The sequence below is a fragment of the Panthera pardus genome, unplaced genomic scaffold (genome assembly GCF_024362965.1).
Source record: "Panthera pardus isolate Hobbes unplaced genomic scaffold, ASM2436296v1 HiC_scaffold_7, whole genome shotgun sequence".
Taxonomy (NCBI): Eukaryota; Metazoa; Chordata; class Mammalia; order Carnivora; family Felidae; genus Panthera; species Panthera pardus.
The window spans coordinates 16,924,636-16,946,463 of record NW_026527002.1 but is presented as its reverse complement, the minus strand read 5'-3'; the positions used below and the strand labels follow the sequence as shown (position 1 = coordinate 16,946,463).

The window sequence follows — 21,828 nt, the reverse complement described above, 5'->3', positions numbered from 1 at the left end:
TTTTTTTATAATCTCTATCCAATTTCTATCCAATTTAGAGGGCGTTGTTACAAATATCTAATTAATATCACCAGTCTATTGGATAAGTGGTCAAAGGAAATGAAAAAGAGGTTTAACAAGTATGTTATCTAACAACCTACTTCTTGGTTAAGAAATGCAAAGTAAAACAACTTCAGCTCTTATATACCTTTTAAAGTCTCAAATATAAATGAAATATAAAAAGTATGGGTATTAGATGGGGCGCCTGGGTGGCTCAGTTGGTAAGCATCTGACTCTTGGTTTTGGCTCAGGTCATGATCTCATGGTTTGTGAGTTTGAGCCTTAAGTCGGGCTCAGAGCTACTGGTGTGGAGCCGGTTTGGGATTCTCTCTGCCCCTCCCCTGCTCTCCCTCTCTCTCTCTCTCTCAAAATAAATAAATAAACTTAAAAAATGCTTTTAAAAAAAGTATGGGTATTTGAGAAGGCACTGACCATGGAACACAACACATCTGACTTCACCTCCTACCAGGTGTGAGTGCAGATGTTAATCTCTCTGTACCTCAGTTTCCTTATCTGTCCATATAAGACAGCAATAGCATATTATAGATTCATTGTGAGTATTAGATGAAAAGACATGGGAAGCCCAGAGCATAATATGGCTCTTACCAACAGTCTCATCATCCTCGTCATCATTATCTTCATCATTATTACTTCATTTGCTGATATTATTATAGGCAGAATTGGAAAGGAGTCTAGCCCTTCAGGAGATTACTCAGAGCAATGTGTAATAAGAGCCATAAAGTTCCATATACTCTTTAAATCTGTTTTTCCATTTGTGGGAAGAAATTTAAAGAGAAAAAATTACCTGTTTAGAGATGTTTATAGCAAGGCTAATTATGATCCTCAAAGCTTGGGAACAACCTAATGCCCAGAAATGGGGGAGAGTTAAATAAACAAAGTACAATAATACAAGATACTAAGTACAAAAGGAATATACAAAAATCATAATTTTACTATGTATTAAGAACCATTTCAAAAATATAATGGAAAAATGACACATAATAATCACAACTCTAAAATACCTACAAATTGGGGTGCCTGGGTGGTTCAGTCAGTTAAGCGTCCGACTTCAACTCAGGTCATGATCTCACAGTTCGTGAGCTCCAGTCCCGTGTCGGGCTCTATGCTGACAGCTCAGAGCCTGGAGCCTGCTTTGGATTCTGTGTCTCCCTCTCAAGATCTCTACCCCTTCCCCACTCATGCTCTCTCATTCTCTCTCTCAAAAATGAATAACATTGAAAAAAAATACCTAGAAATAAAATTAATAAAAAATATTCAAAACCCATTAAAATTATGTTTTACTGAAGGACATATCGTTTTTTGCAAATGGAGAGTCATATATGGATAAGAAACCTCAGTATTTCTTAAGAGTCAATTCTCTCCATATTGATCTATAAATTAAATGTAATTTTTATCAAAATCCCAATGGAGTTTTTTTAATTTAAAAATTGATTCTCTAGTTTCTCTGGAAGAGTAAATGTTTAAAAATAGCTAAGAAGGTTTTGAAAAACAACTGTAACAAAATAAAAATTGGCTTATAAGACACTAAAAGAACCATAAAACTATATAGTAAATAGGGTAGTATGGTACTGATCAGAAAAAAGACAACTAGATCAATGGAATGGAACAGAGTCCAGAAAGTAATCCAGGTTCATACTTACAGGATTTCACATGTGCTCAAGGTGGCATTTCTTTACTTCTCTTTCCTTTTTTTTTTTTTCTTTCTTTCTTTTCTTTCTTTCTTTCTTTCTTTCTTTCTTTCTTTCTTTTTCTTTTTGATATCTTATTGTTAAGTAATCTCTACATGCAACATGGGGTTTGAACTCACAACCCCCAAGATCAAGAGTTGCATGCTCAACTGCCTGAGCCAGCCAGGTATTCCTCAGGGTGGCATTTCAAATCAGTGGGGGAAGACTAGATAATTCAACATAAACAGCAGAAGGATAATTGGCTTAATTACCCATAAACCATGGGTGATTTAAAAATCTAAATGTAAAAAAACAAAACAATAAAACTATTTGTAAAAAATATATATAGAAAAATGTCTTTACAAACTTTGGGTAGGAAAGAACTTCCTTAGTCTGACACAAAAACCTGGAAGCCATGATGGATTGATGAGATTGTATGATGATTAAACACTTGTAAAGAGTGATGCCTTTCCTTATGGTCATCCTTCTCTCCTTGGAATCCCCAGGGGAGCAATAGCATGGGGTGAGAGATGGGAGTTGGGAGGCAAGTGGAGGGAGTCCAGGAAGGCCACTCAGGAGTCTTTTACTATGCTTTGCTTTGATCCTGAGCATTGCTCCTTGCTCAGATAAGCACAGTATTTCTAATTTGAAATGGATTTAAATGAAATGAAAACTCTCTTGTATCTTCTGCCAAACACCAACATAACTTTCAAATAGCAAAATAGCAAAAGAGACTATAAAGTTATGAGTGACGCACAGAAAACATTCACAACCTGGGCAACAAGGGGTTATTATTCATCAAATATCAAGTGTTCTTTTAAAATAAGAAAAAGAAAATAAAAAATAAAACTGACCAAGAAAGTGAATAGGCAATTCAGTGAGAAAGGAATACAAGCTGTCAATAAACAAATAAGCATGCGTTCAACCTCACTGCTAATTAGAGAAATGCAAATAAAGCAAGATGGTTTTTTTACCTAGCAGCAGCAGCATATGGAGGGATGGATAGGTGGTGTGAGCAGTCAGCAGAAAGGAGGGTTCCAAATAATTATGAAACATATCATCATGCTAATTCTAAAATATGTCATTGGCAAAATATTCTTCCCTATGGAGACAGGCCACTCACACTGCCTGTGTGTCAGCAGGCCCGTATCAGAACAGCAAAAATGTATGAGTGATAGCATCCCATGTTAGTATATGCCCACACACTGTTGGTAGAAGCATACAGCTGTTTTGGATGGCAAATTGGAAGGACTTAATCAATATTTTATTTTATTTTATTTTAAATATATGAAATTTATTGTCAAATTGGTTTCCATACAACACCCAGTGCTCATCCCAAAAGATGCCCTCTTGAATACCCATCAACCACCCTCCCCTTTCTCCCACCCCCCATCAGCCCTCAGTTTGTTCTCAGTTTTTAAGAGTCTCTTATGCTTTGGCTCTCTCCCACTCTAACCTCTCTCTTTTTTTTTTTTCCTTCCCCTCCCCCATGGGTTCCTGTTAAGTTTCTCAGGATCAATATTTTAAATGTGTATTTCCTTTGACCCAATAATTCCACTTTTTGAATCTAGAGTACTGAAATATCTCTAATATGTCTAAAGATATAAGTACAAAAAATTCACATAAACTTTGTAAAGGGGACAATTTGGGACACAACCTAAGTACTAATCACTAGGGGGGTGGTAAATAAATTATGGTACATAGCAGAATTCTCCAGAATGGTTGGCAGACTGGACTAGATAACTCCTCAGGTCTCTTACAATTTTCCAATTTTATGACCTTTAGGTTTTTGAGGACAGTTCCAAAAGAGGGGCTTCAAAAATAATTAAACCAATGACATCATTAACAGAATAATCATGCACTCCCTTAAGATAATCATTTAGAAGAGGAAATTAGTATTTTAAAATGTCTGACTGTGATATAATTGTATAGTTAGAGGAGTTGTAAAGATAGTACAGAGTTCCCACATACCCTTTATCCAGTTTTTCCTAATGTCAACATTTTACATAACAATGGTATTGTTGTCAATAATGTTCATGCACTCACAACCTGTTGAATCAACAAAGCCAAAAGAACTAGTGATCTAATTCTATTTACTGCAAGTAATAAGACTCTGCTCCATTGGCAACAGAGGCTAATTATAGCAAAGAAACCAAAGTCATCCTTCTCAGAGAGACTGACATTGAGGTGAAGAAAACATGTAGTTTGGTCACTGCTGCTTCTGTGCATCCTCAGAGTGGAACCAAACTTGGCTTTTATTAATGCTACCTCCAGTTCAACTATTTTTAATTTTCTAATTTCTGAAGTGAAAAAGGCTGAGGTTAGCAAACTGAAGCATTATCTTAATTGCTTTTAAAAACATCTGAGAAACTGCTATTTTCAGATTCTGTTAATTTAATAACAGTAGGCAAATCACAGTGAGTAAGCAGGTCAAGAACCTGAGAAGACTGAATGATAAAATTAAAACCTTAAGCACAAGCACTCTTATTTAACAGCTTGGATTATGCGTGCCAAGTGTGGTGAGTGTTGATGGTTCACCAACTGTTTTGTATGCCAGACACTTCAAAGAACATTCCAGAGAGATGGTCTGACTTACTGGAAGTTTGAAGGCTCAAACCCCATATTTTGTCCTGCTTTATAAAAATGGTTTTTATTATGAAATATTAGGCATTTTACAGGATTAACTAATCCAGTTTCTACAACAGGTCAATAATAGAAATTTTAAAAAAGGAAAAAAAGAAAAAGAAAAAAAAGAACAAAGCAGTGCCGTGGATGAAGAGACTTAAAAGATTTAACAACCAAATGCATTGTGCAGATCTTATTTAGATTCTGATTTGAACAAACCAACTATAAACAGACATTTTTTGAGACATCAGAGAAATTTTCTAATGGAATTGGCATTAGATGTTAGCAATAAATTGTTAATTTTGTGAATATGGCTTTGTGGTATGTAAGAAAATGTTCATATTTTGGAGGTGGTTCCTTAATATATGAAGGGACAAAATTATATATTTAGAATCTGCTTTTAAATAGTTCAGCAAAGGGGGGCACCTGGGTGTCTCAGTTGGTTAAGTGTCCGACTCTTGATTTCAGCTCAGGTCATGATCTCACGGTTCATGAGTTTGAGCCCCACGTGCGGCTCTGTGCTGACAGCACAGAGCCTGCCTGGGATTCTCTCTCTCCCTTTCTGCCCCTCCACCCCTACTCGCACACACTCTCATTTTTCTCTCAAAACAAACAAACAAACAAACAAATAAACTTAAAAAAAAAAGTTCAGCAAAGGAAGAAAAAAAGTAACAGATGAAGTGAATGTCAGCAAACTTAACAATCATTAAGTAATTCCCAAGGTAATGGGATGGGAATTAATTGTATTCATTTATTTATTTATTTATTTATTTTGAGAGAGAAAGAGAGAGAGAGAGCGTATGCACAAGTGGGGTAGGGGCAGAGAGAAAATTCCAAGCAGGCTCCGCACTGTCAGTGCAGAGTCCAGTGCGGGACTCGAACTCACAAATTGTGAGATCATGACCTGAGCAGAAATCAAGAGCCAGATGCTTAATAGATGGAGCCACCCAGGCACCCCTGTACTTTTTTAAATGAAAGTTTAAAATTTTCAAATCAAAAGTTCTCACAAGATACCCACAAAATTTAAATTGGGGGTGGAGTTACAGTTATAACTCTAGACCTTCCAGACCTGTGAAAAGTCTATGATGGTCATCACAAACTGCACAAATGATCTTTTACAAACGAAGTTAAAGTCTGTTTCATTTGCCATTGTGGTTTTAGCAAACTCTCTGACAAGAATGAAACACCCTTTGAGCTCCCCAAAAACCCCCATTTGCTAAAGTTGCTGTGAATGGGATCCCTCCTTCCTCTCTTGATCTCCTGTAGTCATTTCTACCTTCTGGCTAGAGTTACATTTAAAATCATAAATCTAGTCACCTCCTTCTCTGCTTAAAACCCTTCAATGGATTCCAGTTTCTGGAATAAAATCAAAAGCTCTAACGTGGCTCATACAGCCTTATGTGAGCTAGCCTGTGTCTCTCCTAAGACCTCTGGGCTACTCACTGATCCCTCCTCACTGGCTTCTTTCAGCTCTTCACTACCAAGTTCTGTTCTGCCCCACGACCTTCCCAGACCCAGTCACCCCTCTTGGAACATCCTCCCCCAACACATCTTCACAGGACACGCCCCCACCATTTTCTCTCTTCTAGAAACAGTTCTTTTCTCCTTTAGCATTTTTCACAATTTATTTGGTTTTATTTATTTCATGTCTGTTTTCCCACTCTTCATGTGTATTCTGTTTATCATAATACAGCCAACAATATTCAATTTTTAGTGAATCAGTTAACAAACATTTCTTCCCAAGCTTCTAGTCCCAGAACTACAGGAATATGGAAATTTAGTTTTGAAATATTAGCGAGAGGGAATTTGGTGAATATTATCCAAAAAAATTGGCTTAAACTTCAGAGGAATTATGGTTGAGGGACTGGGGGAGGGGGTGGGGTAAGGTGGGAATGGTGGTGGGCATTAGAAAGGAGAAATATCAGAGTGTAGCAAGTATCAGAGTGTAGCAAATGATGATCAGGCTGCAGAGCAGCCTTACAAAAGGGAAATGTCAAGGTCACTGTGATTTTTGATGGGTTTGGATTCATAAACTTCCATTTCCCTGTGATGCTTTTTCTGTTCAGTCAGGGCCCTGATTTCCATCCCAGTTCTCTGCGATGAAACACTAACAAGGGTGGGATTAGAGGTGGGATGAAGACAACTGACCAGGGTCTCACTCCTATGCCAGGGAGCGAAAGTTGGTGGAATACACACAAACATGTACAATCACAAGATTTTAGCAAATTTCTTTAAAAATTGAGAGCTCAAGGGGGTACCTGGGTGGCTCAGTTAAGCATCTTGATTTTGATTTTGACTCTTGATTTCGGCTGAGGTCATGACCTCATGGTTTGTGAGTTCCAGCCCCATATCAGGCTCTGTGCTGACATTGAGGAGCCTGCTTGGGATTCTCTCTCTCTCCCTCTCTCTGTGCCCCTCCCCCACTCATGCTCACTCTCTCTCTCAAAATAAATAAGTAAAAACAAAATTTTTAAACAAAAATTGAGAGTTCAAGCATACAAAATTTGAATAAGACAGTTAACAAATTTGAGCCAGTGGACTTCTATGTGACTGTACAGCATATGATTATTTAAAAAATGTTAACACTATTTAGTGCTGATAATGTGTCAGGCACAATTGCAAGGGGTTTACAGCTATTGGCTCATTTAAAAAGTACATATTCTTTCTCAGGTTCTATGGAAAAGTTGTAAAAGTGATCAAGTACTGATCACAAAGCAAGCCTCAACAAATAATGAAAATTCAAGATCTTTACATCTAATCATATGTAGTAAAACCACAGAAACATGTAAGACAGCAGGTTCCCTGACAAGGGTAAGGAGAGGCAGAGAGGGAGAGAAGGGGATGGGTGAAGCAGGGAAATATTAGCTCTAATGTTTTATTTGAGACGAAGAAAGGAAAGGAAGGAGGGAAAGAAGAAATGATTGAAGGAAGAGGAAGGGAAATTTCTCTTAAGTGGTCCAAAAATAATCTGCATATGTAATACAGAGAGACAAGGATACGCAAGTGTGGCAAAATATTGACATCTGATAAACGATGAAAGGTGTGTGGGAACACCTTGTAGTATTTTTTCTATTTTTCTAAAAGTCTGAAATTAAGTTATAATTTCAAAGATTTTATAACAATTATAGTAATGTCAATTTATGGGTAAAGGAGTATCACATTATCTTTTTTTAAGTTTATTTATTCATTTTGAGAGATAGAGAGAGCGAGAGAGCAAGTGGGGAGGGGCAGAGAGAGAAAGAGAATCCTAAGCAGGCTCCGCACTGTCAGCACAGAGCCCTACATGGGGCTCAAGCCCACGAAACCACGAGATCATGACCTGAGCCAAAACCAAGAGTTGGACATTTAACCAACTGAGCCACCCAGGCATCCCCATGGAAAGACATTTTGATTAAATGTGATAGATGTTAGAAAATATTAGGCAGAGGGATGAAGTGGTAAATTGTACTTTTATAGAATCACTCCACTTTGGTTATTCTATGGAGAATAGAAACTAGTGGGGTGCCTGGGTGGCTCAGTTGCTTGGGCGTCTGACTTCGGCTCAGGTCATGATCTCATGGTTCATAGGTTCAGGCCCCACATCAGGCTCTCTGCTACCAGCACAGAGCCTGCTTGGGATCCTGTCACCCTCTCTCTCTCTCAAAATAAATAAATAAACTTGAAAAAAAATAGAAAATAGAGAACTAAATAAAAGCAGGAAAACCAATTAGGAGGCTATTGCAGTATTCCAGATAACAAATAATAATAATGGTAATGTGGTGAGAGCATTTGGGATTTTTTTGTTTTTGTTTTTTTTTTTTAGAGAGAGAGTGAGTGGGGAGGGACAGAGAGAGGGAGAGACAGAATCCCAAGAAGACTGTGCACTGTCAGCGCAGAGCCTGACTCAGGGCTTGAACTCACGAACCGTGAGTGACCTGAGCTGAAATCAAGAGTTGGAGGCGTAACCGACTGAGCCACCCAGGTGCCCCACATTATCTTTTTTACCTTTTAAGTATTTAATAATTAAAAGAGAAAAAGAAAACAATTAAAATCAAGCATAGCAAATTGTCTGTAAGAGAAACCCCTGATGTCAGAAGAGACAAGTCTGTCGTTCCCCCACAGAACACTGCCTTTGAGTGACCTGAAATAAGGAGTTGTCAGGGGGCTCTGCGAGCAGAAGGGGCTGAGGGCTTGGTCCCCACTCTCCTCTGCAGCTGCTGGCCCTATGCAGGAACGACCTGCCTGACTCTTCAGCCCTGGCTCCACATCCTGTTTATCTACATCTGGCAGTTTTTTTCTATGACAGGATAAATAGATTAATAAACATTAAGACACACCTAAACTTGTTGACCCATCATTCAATTTCTGTGCATGTATGCCAATGATGTTGTTACTATTTATAGGATGCTCACTGTAAACAAAGCACGGCCCTGGATATAGTAGAAAAGTATAAAAATAAATACAAGATGTAGCCAAATGCTCACTCCAAACCCACAACGTGACAGAGAAAGGAAAGGCATGGGTGCCTACATGTGCCAGAGGTTATACCTTCATTTTTGCTGCCTCATTTAATTTCCATACCAATTCCGTGAAATAGATTTTATTATTCCTATTTTATGCATAAGAAAGTTGAGAGAAGTCATTAAATAGCCCAAATTACACAAGCACTAAGTAACAAAGTTTAGGCCTGTCCGATTCCAAAGTCCATGCTCTTTCCACATCACCATGTTTATAAAAGTCACAGAAACATACATACTGTAAAATTTCACTTACTCAACAGTCTTGGGGATGAGTCATGCTGGACGGATGAGTAAGTAAAAGGCCATTCTCTAGGCAACACTGTTCAAAGCCTTCTAAGGTTAGAGCAGAGAACACTGTAGAAGCCTCTGGGGAAGAGGATTTTCTTCCTTGCATTTCTTTTCTGTCTTGGGCTTCTGGCATTTGAAGCCCAGGACACCTGGTGTCTGACATGTAGCTCCTGCAGAAGATGCCCAAAAATTCTTTTTTCCTTTTTGCTCTCTCAAAGTACAAATGAGACAGACTGGCAATTCAGAAATAATTTTAGTACGTACAACAGGAGAACAAAACAAGAAATATTTACAGAAAATACAACTAGTGTAAAAACAGTTGAATTTCCAAAGCACAGTTTTCTGATACAGATTGGGTTGGGCACCCACTCAGTCCTGAAAATTACAACACTGTCCCTTGGTCCCGAAGGGTGGTGTGGCTCTACAGGTCTGTTTCTCATCTCCTTTCTCAGCGTTTTGCTATCTCCTGGTCAGGCACCTTTCAGTATTTATCTTGTCCTTAGTCCTAGAAATGGGTCTAATAATTCATTCTATTCCTTCCATATATAACCACCCTGAATTTTAAGTTCCTCACCTTTATAATAAAAGGGAATACAAATAAATATCTGAGATCAAATAGAGAGATCATGTAGGTATGTGGTACATAATGAACACTCCTAAGTTATTTTTCTTCTCTTCCCCATCTCTGCACATGTGCATCATCATCATCCTGACAATAATAGCTGATGGTTGAGCATTTACTATGTCACAGGCACTGTTCTAAGCATTTTTCATGTCAATTAGTTTAATCCTCACCACAATCTTATGAGGTAGCTACAATGACCACTTCATTTTAATGAAAACACTTTCATTGAAAAGCTGGGACTCAGTCTAACCAGTTGAGTTCCAGAACTAGTGCTTCTAACTACCGCACTACACCACACACACAAGGGACTCCTGTGTTGAAAGTTAGCCATATGGACCTTCAGATCCCTCCCCTCACTTTGCCTACAAGTTGACGCCAGAGCAAGAAGAAATCGAATACAGGGAACATAAAAAAAAGCCTACAAGTGTATCCACTCATATATAGTGATATAATTTACGATTAAAGGTGCAGCAACTTTATAATAAATATATAAATATAATGTTTGAATTCTTAGACCAGGCATTTAGGACTTCCAAAATCAACTTAAAAAACATGTGTAAAGGTAGATTCATTTGGGGAGAAACATTACCAAGCATAAGTAACTTTGGAAAGGAAGGAATTTCATGTAGGAGGAAGTTGTGGTGTTTTTTTTAAGTTTTTATTTATTTATTTTGAGAGAGACAGAGAAAGAGTGAGTGGAGGAGGGGCAGAGAGAAAAGGAGAGAGAATCCCAAGCAGGCTCTGCCCTGTCAGCCCAGAGCCCAACACAGGGTTTGAATTCACAAACCATGAGATCATGACCCTACCCGAAATCAAGAGTCAGGCGTCCAACCGACTGAGTCATCCAGGCACACCAGGCGGAAGTTTTCTGCTTGTTGTTTATTTTAATGTCAGTTAAACTACATTAAAACAATTGCTTATCAGTAAATAGTGAATATTTTCCCGTATCATTAGGATAGTGATTAAGAATAAGGGCTAAGAGCAGACATGGGTTGAATTCCAACAATACTTCACTAGCTGTTTGAGCTGTTTTCTCTTCTATGAATGGGAGTGATACCTATCACCTAGGGATATTGTGAGACTTAAGACAATACAATTAAGGTGACTGGTACAGTGCCAGATTTGTAACAAGTACTCAATAAGGTAGTTTTCTTTTTATAACATCACTATAATGGCTAATGAGTATTCCATCTGATGGCTGTGCCAGGGTCCATTTAACCAGTCCCACACTGTTAAAAATCTGGAACATCTTCAATACTATTAATAAACAACAGCAAAACTTTCCCATACATTTCTGGTTATTTCTTTAGGGTTAAATCTTACAAGTGATTTAGTCAATCAAAGAATATCCACATTGTAAACTTGTGACACACATTATCATATTATCAACCAGTATATAGTTTTACCAAGTTATTCAGAAATAATTTTAGTTCAGGGGCGCCTGGGTGGCTCAGTCGGTTGAGCGACCGACTTCAGCTCAGGTCACGATCTCGCGGTCCGTGAGTTCGAGCCCCGCGTCGGGCTCTGGGCTGATGGCTCAGAGCCTGGAGCCTGCTTCCGATTCTGTGTCTCCCTCTCTCTCTGCCCCTCCCTCATTAATGCTCTGTCTCTCTCTCTCTCAAAAATAAATAAACGTTAAAAAAAATTTTAAAGAAATAATTTTAGTTCAAATATATATTGAAGGGACTTAATCAACTCTTGCCAACAACAGACATTTAAAAGAAATATCCTAATTTTATGGGTCTCCCCAAATCTCATGTTGTTATTTATTAGATGTTTCAATTTCTTTTGTTAAATTATAAAGGTCCTAGGCTCCATAAATTAAAGTATGAGACTGGCAGAAAAATAACTGAGATAGGCAAACGTTTTAATGTAGCATGTTACAGTTGGGGTATTTCAAGCCATTCATGAGGGGGTGAGTTTTTCCAATGGTTTTCAAAGTACACCCTTTGGGGAGGGTGGAAAAGGGGGTAAGTACTGCTGGCAAGTTGGAATAATTCTCATTCATTCCCATTTCAATCACATTGGTCTGTTTTACATATTGAACTTATTGGTAAATTGATCTGGAGGATTCTGGACCTGAAAACAAAACCAAAAACATATTTAATGCAAGGTTTTGGGACAACCGGTATTTTGCAATATAAAATAAGTAAATAAAATCATTTGAATCTTTCCCTCACATCCTATGCAAAAATACATGTCAGCTGGATTAAAACACTAAATGGAAAACACCTCCATAATTACCAGAGAATATGGGAGAGCATTAACTCCTTTTTAAGCATACTGATGAAAGTGGAGGCCATAATGAGAGGCACTATTTCTCTGTGTTGGTTTTTCCTAAAAATATGTGCCTCTGACAGATTCAAATGTTTTTGTGGCTAACAAAGTGCAGAAATGCTACATATCAATAATACTGCCAGGGTGGCTTAGGGTATTAACATCCCTGTTATCTCTATCAGCACACCCAGATTACCCCAAAATGTACACTGTAAACAAAATAATGTCCAAAATGAAAAATGTAATACATTCTAGTATCTTAAGCTGCTAGCAGACTCTTGCCATTAAACCCTTCCTCTCCCTAGACATTTTGGAGGCATCACTGCTTTTTCTCTGGAGTCACAGTGTCATTAGCATAGAAAGGCTCTGCAAGTCCTCAGTAGAAAAACTAACTTTATTTACTCATTGTTTACTAAACTTACTTCACTGTAGAACCCTCCCCTCAACATGATACCCATTAATATCCATAGAATTTGTGGACACACTTAGCAAATGCCAGGCTGAAAATTAATATATGAATGGGAAAATGCTAGGCAAGAGGGGTCATGAAAGACACTCTGTCCATTTATTGCTATTTTACCAATGTCCAAATTGAGGCACTCTCCAATGTTGTGATCTGCTGACACCTAGTGCTGATGCTTTAATTTAGTACATGCATACATAATTTTCAATACTTTCCTGTCCACCTAAATAAAAACCCCTGCTTGCAGACTGCCTTGGATTTATATTCTTGTACATCATACTTATAACACACTTATATATTGGAATATTATGCAAGGATTTATGTAAATAATCTAAAGGACTAAGAAAGTATGTCACCTTGTATTTTTGCTCTTCTCTTACCCATTCACATATGTCTTATGAGACTATACATATAAAAAAATGTAATGCTTATTCTGACTCTTTATGTCATACCCACGAAAGGAACTGAATTAGACTGTGTTTAGGAGATAGAGCCAGAAGGTTCAGACAGAGAGATCAGGCCATTCTACAAAAACTCAAGATTGTTACCGGGATGAGGATAAAGTGTTTCTTTCAGTAAACCCTTGAACTTCACTTTCTTTTACCCCCAAAGTACCCTTTGAGTTCTAAGTAAAGGGAAAATAAAAGGAAGAAGGAAAAGTAATAAAACTGCAGTGATAAGTATTCTCCTGCTCCACAGACATTGGTTATTTGGTCCAGCCATTTAAAATTAATGTTAGTTTGAATTGCAAGCTGTTAGGCTTACGAAGATTAAGATGCAACTTCTGATCTATATTAAATGCGTCTCTATATGTTTACTTTAATAATGTCAATGCAAATGACACTTGTTTGTACAAATACACTGTATTAATATCTTCCAGGTTTCCTGATGCTAGTTTGAGAAGATTAGATCACATATTTCAATAAAAATTCTAGTGCTACAAAATCCTGGAATGCCAATTTTGAGGCTTACCTGATAACTGTAAAGTGGTCACTCATAAGATAGGGTTAGTATTTTTGAGTATTTGACATTCTTTTTTTTAAGTAAGCTCTATACCCAACACGGGGTGTGAACTCAGGACCTCAAGATCAAGAGTCACATGCTCTACCAGCTGAGCCAATCAGGCATCCCCCCTTTAAGTATGACATCTTAGTTAAGTAGTATCAAATCTGAGTATTGCTGGAAACCATGAAGCAATTCCCTACTGTGAGAGGGGCGCCTGGGTGGCTCAATTGGTTGGGTGTCCGACTTTGGCTTAGGTCAAGATCTCGCAGTCCATGGGGTTGAGCTCCATGTCATGGAGCTGTTAGCTCAGAGCCTGGAGAGCTGTTAGTCTGAGCTGTTAGCTCAGAGCCTGGAGCCTGCTTCAGATTGTCTCCCTCTCTCTCTGCCCCTCCCCCACTCTCACTCTGTCTCTCTCTCAAAAATAAAATAAAAACATAAAAAAAATTCCTTACAGTGTATTTACTAGTTCACTTATAACTACTAAGTTCAGAATATATGAGAGTGTGTGTGTTTGTGTGTGCACACATGCATGCATGCTTTGTGCAATTTCTGTTTCTAACTGAATGTAGCACTGGCAGTTAAAGGCCTAGTTCTTTTGAGTTTGGCAAGTCTAGGCTACTGTGTGACATGTGATGACCTAACTCTATCAAAATTACCGTGAAATCTTTATCTATACATTTTGTCATGATGTTCTTTGGTTTTTACCTGATACAAACAAAATCCTAAACTCTAGGTAAATTCAGGCATTCAAAACTTCATGTTTTAAGGTGCTCATTTAGGAAATCATAAATATTGTTTTAGATTAGTATCAAAATTACAACATAAAAATTTTAAAAAGTTTTTAGAGAATTTGTGGATTTTCAATGAATGCATGCTTCGATCTCAGGCTGAGAAACACTACCATAGATGACAGCCATTCATTCATTCAACAATATTTATTGAGGCTACTGTGTGCCTGGCACAGGGAATCTAACAATCAACAAACTGCCTGCCCTTATGAACAGCCTTACAGTCTAATGGGGAAGAAGGACAATAGACAAGTAATTATATAATTTCAGATAGTGTATAGTGCTATAAAGTGAGCAGGATAAGGAAATGGAGAGTGAAAAGGACAGAGGTTGGCAGGAATGGCATCTTGCTGGAGCTGACATTTGAGCAGACACCTAAAATGATTACCTGGGAAAAATTTTCCAATCAGAAGAAGAGCAAGTGCAAAGGCCCTGAGACAGGAATGTATTGGAGTGTTTGAGGACTAACAAGGTGGTCAGTGCACCAAAGCATCCAGCCAAGGAAATGTCTGAAGTAGCCAGGCGCCAGATCACAAAGGGTCCTATGATGTTGTAGTAATGACTTTGGTGGTTCCTAAGGAAAAAATGGGATTGCAGAAGGCATGCTTTAGATAGACTAGAGGTGGAACTTCTGTCCCTGGAACTCAGCCCTTTTTTTTTCTTTTACTTTTTAAAATCAACTTTATTGAGGTATAATTTACACACACAAATGCACCCTTTTTAAGAATTCAGTTGGATGAGTTTTGGCAAATGTATATATCCATATCCTCATCACCATAATCAAAATAAAGAATATTTCCATCATCCTAAAAAAGCTCCCTTGTTCCCTTTTTCAGTCTGCATCCCTTGACCCAGCACCAGAACCAGGAACTCCCTGGAATCTGGGGAATCATTATTTTTAATGAAGACTTAGAGCTGTAAGGACCTAGATCTGTGCTGACAATTGAGAGCCACTAGCCACATGTGGCTACTTAAATTTAATTAAAATTAAATAAAGTTAACAATTCAGTTTCTGGGCGCCTGGGTGGCTCAGTCATTAAGCATCTGACTTCAGCTCAGGTCATGATCTCATGGTTCGTGAGCACAAGCCCCACATCTGGTGAGCATGTGCCCATGCTGCAGGTGAGCTTGAGCCCTACTTTGGGTGAGCCCAAGTTCTCTCTCTCTCTCTCTCTCTCTCTCTCTCCCTCTCTCCCCCCTCTCCTGGGATTTTCTCTTTCTCTGCCCCTTGCTCACTTGTGCACGCTCTCTCAAAAACAAAACAAAACAACAACAACAAAAACCCAATTCAGTTCCCAAGTTGTACTAGCCACATTTCAAGGGCTACGCTAGTGGCTGCCATATTGGACAGGACAGGCATAGGACTTTTCCATCACTGCAGATAGTTCTATTAGGCAACGCACAGTTGTTACCCAGATGGAATTTGACCTTTGCCACATGAAAGTAGGCTAAGCAGCCTGAAAACTGAGTAAACCATACAAGTCACATTACCTAGTTTTATGTTACTATCTGTGTTTAATACTTTTATCACCAAATAATTTTAAAAGCCCATGTATGGGCCAGAGTGTTGAAGGAGGAGGAGTGTTCACTGGGATGGCATGATAACAACAGTAATTACGGGGTTGTTTACTACATAGAAATTCTTCCTCCTTTATAAGTTTAAAGGATGTCCTATTTTTTTTTTTTTTACATTTATTTATTTATTTTGAGAGAGAGAGCAAGCGAGGTAGGGCAGAGAGAGGGGAGAGAAAGAATCTAAACCAGGCTCTGAGCCATCAGCACAGATCCATGGGCTCAGATCATGGCCCGAGCTGAAACCAAGCGTCAGACACTTAACCGACTGAGCTACCCAGGCACCCCAGGATCCTATTTTTATTAAGGGAAAGGGTGATTTCTTTTATAACTCATAAGGCACCATTTTAAGTAAAATTAAATCTTAAAATCATGGTCTTACTAAATTACATATTTTTTTTTTCTTTTTTGAAAGGGGGGGTTCAAAGCAAATATGCTGAAATATTAACATATGTTCAACCTGGTAGTCGGTGCATGAGTATTTTTATATAATGTTTCTGTACACTTAAAATGTTTGAAATATTTTAAAAGAAAAAAATGTAGGCTTTCATTTTAAATGTTGGACAAGAATATTTAATGTTATCAAAATTGTTCATGATTTGATTAAACAATTCAGGTTAAAAGTAGTTTAGCACACTAGTACAACATAATGGTCAGTATGACAGAAGACTCATTATAGTAAACATAATGATTAAGCATACAGGCTCTGGAGCCAGACTGCTTGGGTTTTAATCCTAAGTATGCCACTTACTAGCAATGAAACACTGAACAAATTAAATAACCTCTCTGGGCCTCAGTCCTCATCTGTAAAATAAAAATAATAATAATAGTACCTGGCTCAAAAAATATTATAAGGATTAAATAAATATATGTAAAGACCATGGCACATAATAGATTCCTAATTAGTGTTAATTTAATAGCTACTATTATGGTGATGATAATGATGATACAATTTTGGTTTCCTAATACTTTTAGAAAAAAGGAAATTGAACAGTCCATTAAAAATGGTAATTGTAACCTTCTAATTGATAAGACTAATTTTAATTTTTTTACTTATTTTCTAAACATTCTATGTAAATTCCTGTTGTACTTAAAACAACAGAAACCAAAGTCTGGGTTTTAAGTCCTTCCCCAGATATGACCCACAGTCTGATAAACACTAATTTCCCATGTGTGATCCTTGGACCAGCAGTATCAGCAATACCAAAGAACTTGGTAGAAATGCAAATTCTCAGGCTCCATCCCAAATGCACTCATTCTGGGGTGGAGCCCAGCAACCCACTGTTACATTCGATTCTGATGATCACTAAAGTTTGAAAACTATGGTGCTAAGGCATAACCTATAACTCTACTTGACCTCTTTCACCTTTATATAATAAGAAATACTGCCAATCATTCTTCTTCAAATACTCTCTGCAACTCTTGTTCACAAAGTCCTTCTTCCACCCTTTGAAATACCTTTCATGAGCCTTTTGAGAATATCTCCTCTCTGTCGCCAGTTACTGCCTGACACAGAAAACGCAAATGCTTTCTGGAGCCAAGCAGGTAATATGTCTCAAGGGACCTGGTATATGACCTTAGAGAGAGAACTGCTGGCCACTGCACAAAGATGTTCACATTAAAAAAAAAAAAAAAAAAAAAAGTTAAACTGCTGCTGGCCAAACAAAAACACATGTAAGCCAAGTTTGGCCACTGGCCACCAGTTTGCACTCACTTCTTGGCTAATTCTCTCTCAAATCACTAAGCAGCTGTGATGTAGTGGAAAGAGTGAGTACTAAACATGGAAGAAAACCTTGATTTGAAGCCCAGCTCTGCTACTTGCTAGCTGGGTGGTAATAATGATGATGATAATGTTAACCTTCCAGAGTTAAACCTATCTCACAGGACTGTTTTAAAGACTAAGATAATATTCTGAAAAACACTCCCCCTACAACAAGCCCTCAATTTTTCATAGCATTTGTGATATTTATTTTCTTATACTGTTTTGATTGATTACATGCTTTATTCTACCTATATTTATGAACAATTTAGTTTAGCCTATTTCTACTATTAGACTTGGAGTTCCTCGGCATCAGGGATGGCATTCTGCATCCTTTCAAGTTCTCACGATACCTACTTCAGTAATTAAGTCCCTCACATATCCACCCTCAGCTTCAACAAAAGCTGATGACTCAAAGTCTGATTATCTGGAGTAGAGATCTGGAGGAACACAGTCAACTCTTAGTACAGGTGTATATTTTTCATATAAGAAAGCATGTGGCTGACTTATAACAATCCCCAAAGATATGATTCCCTTCCTTTTCCGATATAAAAGAAAAACAATAATGGTTATGCTCTTGTTAAGTGGATGCCTCTTGCTTTTACATTTACTAGGTTTATTAAAAGCAATATAGGAATTTTAGGGGCGCCTGGGTGGCTCAGTTGGTTAAGTGTCCAACGTTGGCTCAGGTCACGATCTCACGGTTTGTGAGTTCAAGCCCCGCATCAGGCTCTCTGTTGTCAGTGCAGGGCCCACTTTGAATCCTGTCTTCCTCTCTCTCCACCTCTCCTTCTCAAAAATAAATACACATTGAAAAAAAAAAAAGCAATACAGGAATTTTAGAAGTGCCATACTAGAAATTTATGGGGAAAAAGAGGGTTTCAGTTTTAACTGCATTTTGTCAATTCAGATAGAGGTGATGCTGGGGTAATGGTGATAGAAGAGGTATATATCAGAGCAGCTAACATTAGGGGCTCAGCTCATTTTCCCATAGGGAATACTGAGATGAGAATAAGAACTGTTAGTGGGGCTCCTGGGTGGCTCAGTCGGTTAAGCATCTGACTTTGGCTCAGGTCATGATCTCACGGTGTATGAATTTGAGCCCTGCATCAGGCTCTCTGCTGTCTGCTTCAGATTTTGTCTCCCTCTCCCTCTGCCCCTCCCCTGCCACATTCTCTCTCTCTCTATCAAAAATAAATAAACTTTAAAAAAAGAAAAACTATTAGAAATCTCATCAAGATCTTTTAAAAGTTATTAGGCAATTAAGATCATGGATTTGGGGAAGAAGAGGAAGGAAGCATGTATATCTCACATAAGCAAGTTAGAAGCTTTCTGCACTCCTATGGCCTTATAAGAAACAGCATGTCATATTTTGTCCTAACAAAACGTTCTTACTTTACAGGTACCCATGCCTTCTAAATGCCTGTAAAAAAATAATTCACATATTGAACGTGGCATGGTTAATGCCCCTTTGTTAGCCTTCTTACTTTCTGAACTTTGCATCTACAGACTCATTAAGTGACTTGAAGGTTAAATGACCCAATTTAATTCTAGAATTGATCGAAAACTTAACTCCTTTCCCTCCTCCTATGAACTGTGCTTTATATCAGGGTATTTTATTTTTTTTCCTTTCAAAAGTATCATTCTTAAAATTAGAACTATAGTAACAAATGGGTTTAAATGTCAGATTTAGTTTTGGAAGAGTATTTCTAACTAATCAAAGTTCCACATGGGGAAATGAACATTGGATGAGTCAAATGGATTGTGCTTGACAAACCAGCAAAAGGCTACCCATTTTTTCAGTAAGGTGGGAAGTGGTTATTTTGTCAAGTGTGATTTAGAATGACATATTCAAATGCGATTTAAAAAATCTATTTCACTATTCATATGTATTATCAGTAAAGAAAATTTAGCTTGGTGATGTCAAAACATAAAAGTGCATGCCCATGTGCACACTGCTGTCATTTTTCATGTGTTTTGAGGCTTTCATAATTCAATTCTTTGGATTCTGTATGATGAAAATAAAATTTCACTGAAGGTGTAACTTCTCAGTAACAGTAGACAACAATTTCCACCTACTAGGCATATTCAATTTCTCAACTTAAAAACACTCAATTAAAAACCAGTTCCAAGACCATGTATGTAGTTACCACCAAATTATTGTCAGAATAGAAATAAACAACTTTTCCTGCATGAATTAAGAAAAACTTTATTTAAAAAAATTATTTTTTCAATGTTTATTTAATTTTGAGAGACAGAGAGTGACAGAGTGTGAGTAGGGAAAGGGCAGAGAGAGAGGGAGACACAGAATTCAAAGCAGGCTCCAGGCTCTGAGCTGTCAGCACAGAGTCAGACGCAGGGCTTGAACCCAAGAACCATGAGATCATTACCAGAGACAAAGTCGGACACCCAACCAATTGAGCCACCCAGGCGCCCCAAAAAACTTTATTGAAAATTATCCCTTTCAAGATAAGTAACATTACCTATCTTGTATTACGGTAACATCATTTGTGCCGTGGGCCAGGAGAATTGGATAAGAGAATAACGTTTAAATAATTTCTCTTTCAAACATGTCACTTCTTTTGAAGAAAACTGTAGACAATAATTAAGGTGGAAGTCAGTACTAATACCTTTTAGGAGTGTCTCACAGATGGTTCATTTCAAAGCATCAAATTCTATTTACCCAAAAAACCTAGTAAGGTAAACAATGCCCTTGGCAGCTACAGAAGACTCAAATGGCCTCATGGACTGCACTGATATATCTATTTTGTCCCAAATGTTTCAGAAATTTTGAGATAGTTCACTTATCTAAGGTTTCAGAAAGCAAGAATTTCCAGAATAAGTGAAAGGGGCTCACTGTACAATAATAATTAAAACAATACTAGCTTTCAATTAACATATCAATGTGTTGTGCGTGAAGAGGCAATTTCCAAGCACACAATAAAATAAAGCTCTGTTGCCTCCTTAAGGGTAAACATCCTTATCACTCCTTCCCCCTAAGAGATCCAGAGACCTAACAAAAGGTGTGAACTTAACAGCTCTTTTCTTTTGTAGAAAATAGTATAAAAAACACTCTCTGGGTCTGAGATACACTGGTGGTTTGACCTTGGACAAGTCACTTAATTCCTAGTCTGTTTCCATAACCGTAAATGGAGTCGACAATACCTGGTATCGTATTACAGGATTGGTGCCAGAATGAAATGATGTATGTGAACGTATTATGTAAACTATAAAGCAACAGTAACCGGAAGTTAGTTATTATTTTATATAATACTGGCCTAAACTTTCCTGCTATGTCCCGTCTGCAATATGGGTACATATCTAGATCTGAATGCCTAACCATCGCTTGCTGGCTGTGTGAACCTAAGGAAGTCACTTCCTTTTGGGCATGTTTTCTAACAAGGTTTTTATGAAGAGCAAATGATAATGTGTACGTAAAGATTGAGGCAGAAATATATTAAGAACTTAATAAATAATAGCTATTATTAGTTTTGAAGAGAGGACCGTAAGTAAATTATATCTAGTTAAAAGCCTTTGCATGTATATACAACTCTACACGCATCCAAAGTACTGTTATTTGTACTGTAAACTGCAAAGACGTACAGGGAACTAGGAAACAAATGGCGCCTCAGTGACCCTCAATACAGAAGGGGAATAAGGCAGAGAAGGGGACTTAGGCGCCTCAGTAGCTTGGAATAGCGGCAGGAATGAGAGAAGTATGGCAGAAAAAAAGACCTTAAGAAATACTCCGAGAATCAATTCATTGTTTACCCCCCGCCCCCCTCCCTTCTCTCTTACGACCTCCGGCCTAGATTAGGCCATTTCATTCAACTTCCCAGCCCGCTATGCCGCTGGACATTTATTTACTGTACCTTCTTCACTGAGAGCCTTTCAATTCCCCTCCCCTTCTATGAGTCGTGAACTTCAGACCCTCGGCTTCCGACACCCATTCCCTTTAATTCTGTTTTTTACCAAGCTTCCCTGTATCCTTCTCTCCGCCTAAGGGGGAAGTGAGGCTGAACGCACCGCAGGGCATCCTAGGAAATGTGGTCTCTCATTCTCTTTTGCTTGAGCCCCAGAGTGAGGAAGACGACAAAGAAGATCCAGTTAAAACTACAACTCCCGGCAAGCAACACGAATGACGATCTCCTTTCTGCCCCCCCTTCCTATTGCCTTCCTCTTCCTCCTCTCCGCGGGTGC

The 21,828-nt window shown here is 38.1% G+C and overlaps 1 long non-coding RNA gene across 1 annotated transcript; it reads right to left on the bottom strand.

Annotated features, from left to right (window-relative positions):
• Positions 1-11,614: 11,614 nt before the first annotated feature.
• On the bottom strand, positions 11,615-21,648 carry LOC109269300 (uncharacterized). Its single transcript, XR_002081010.2, has 2 exons — positions 21,501-21,648; positions 11,615-11,843 (listed from the first exon to the last, which is right to left on the bottom strand). It is a non-coding gene; the product is annotated as an uncharacterized LOC109269300 (long non-coding RNA).
• Positions 21,649-21,828: the final 180 nt, after the last annotated feature.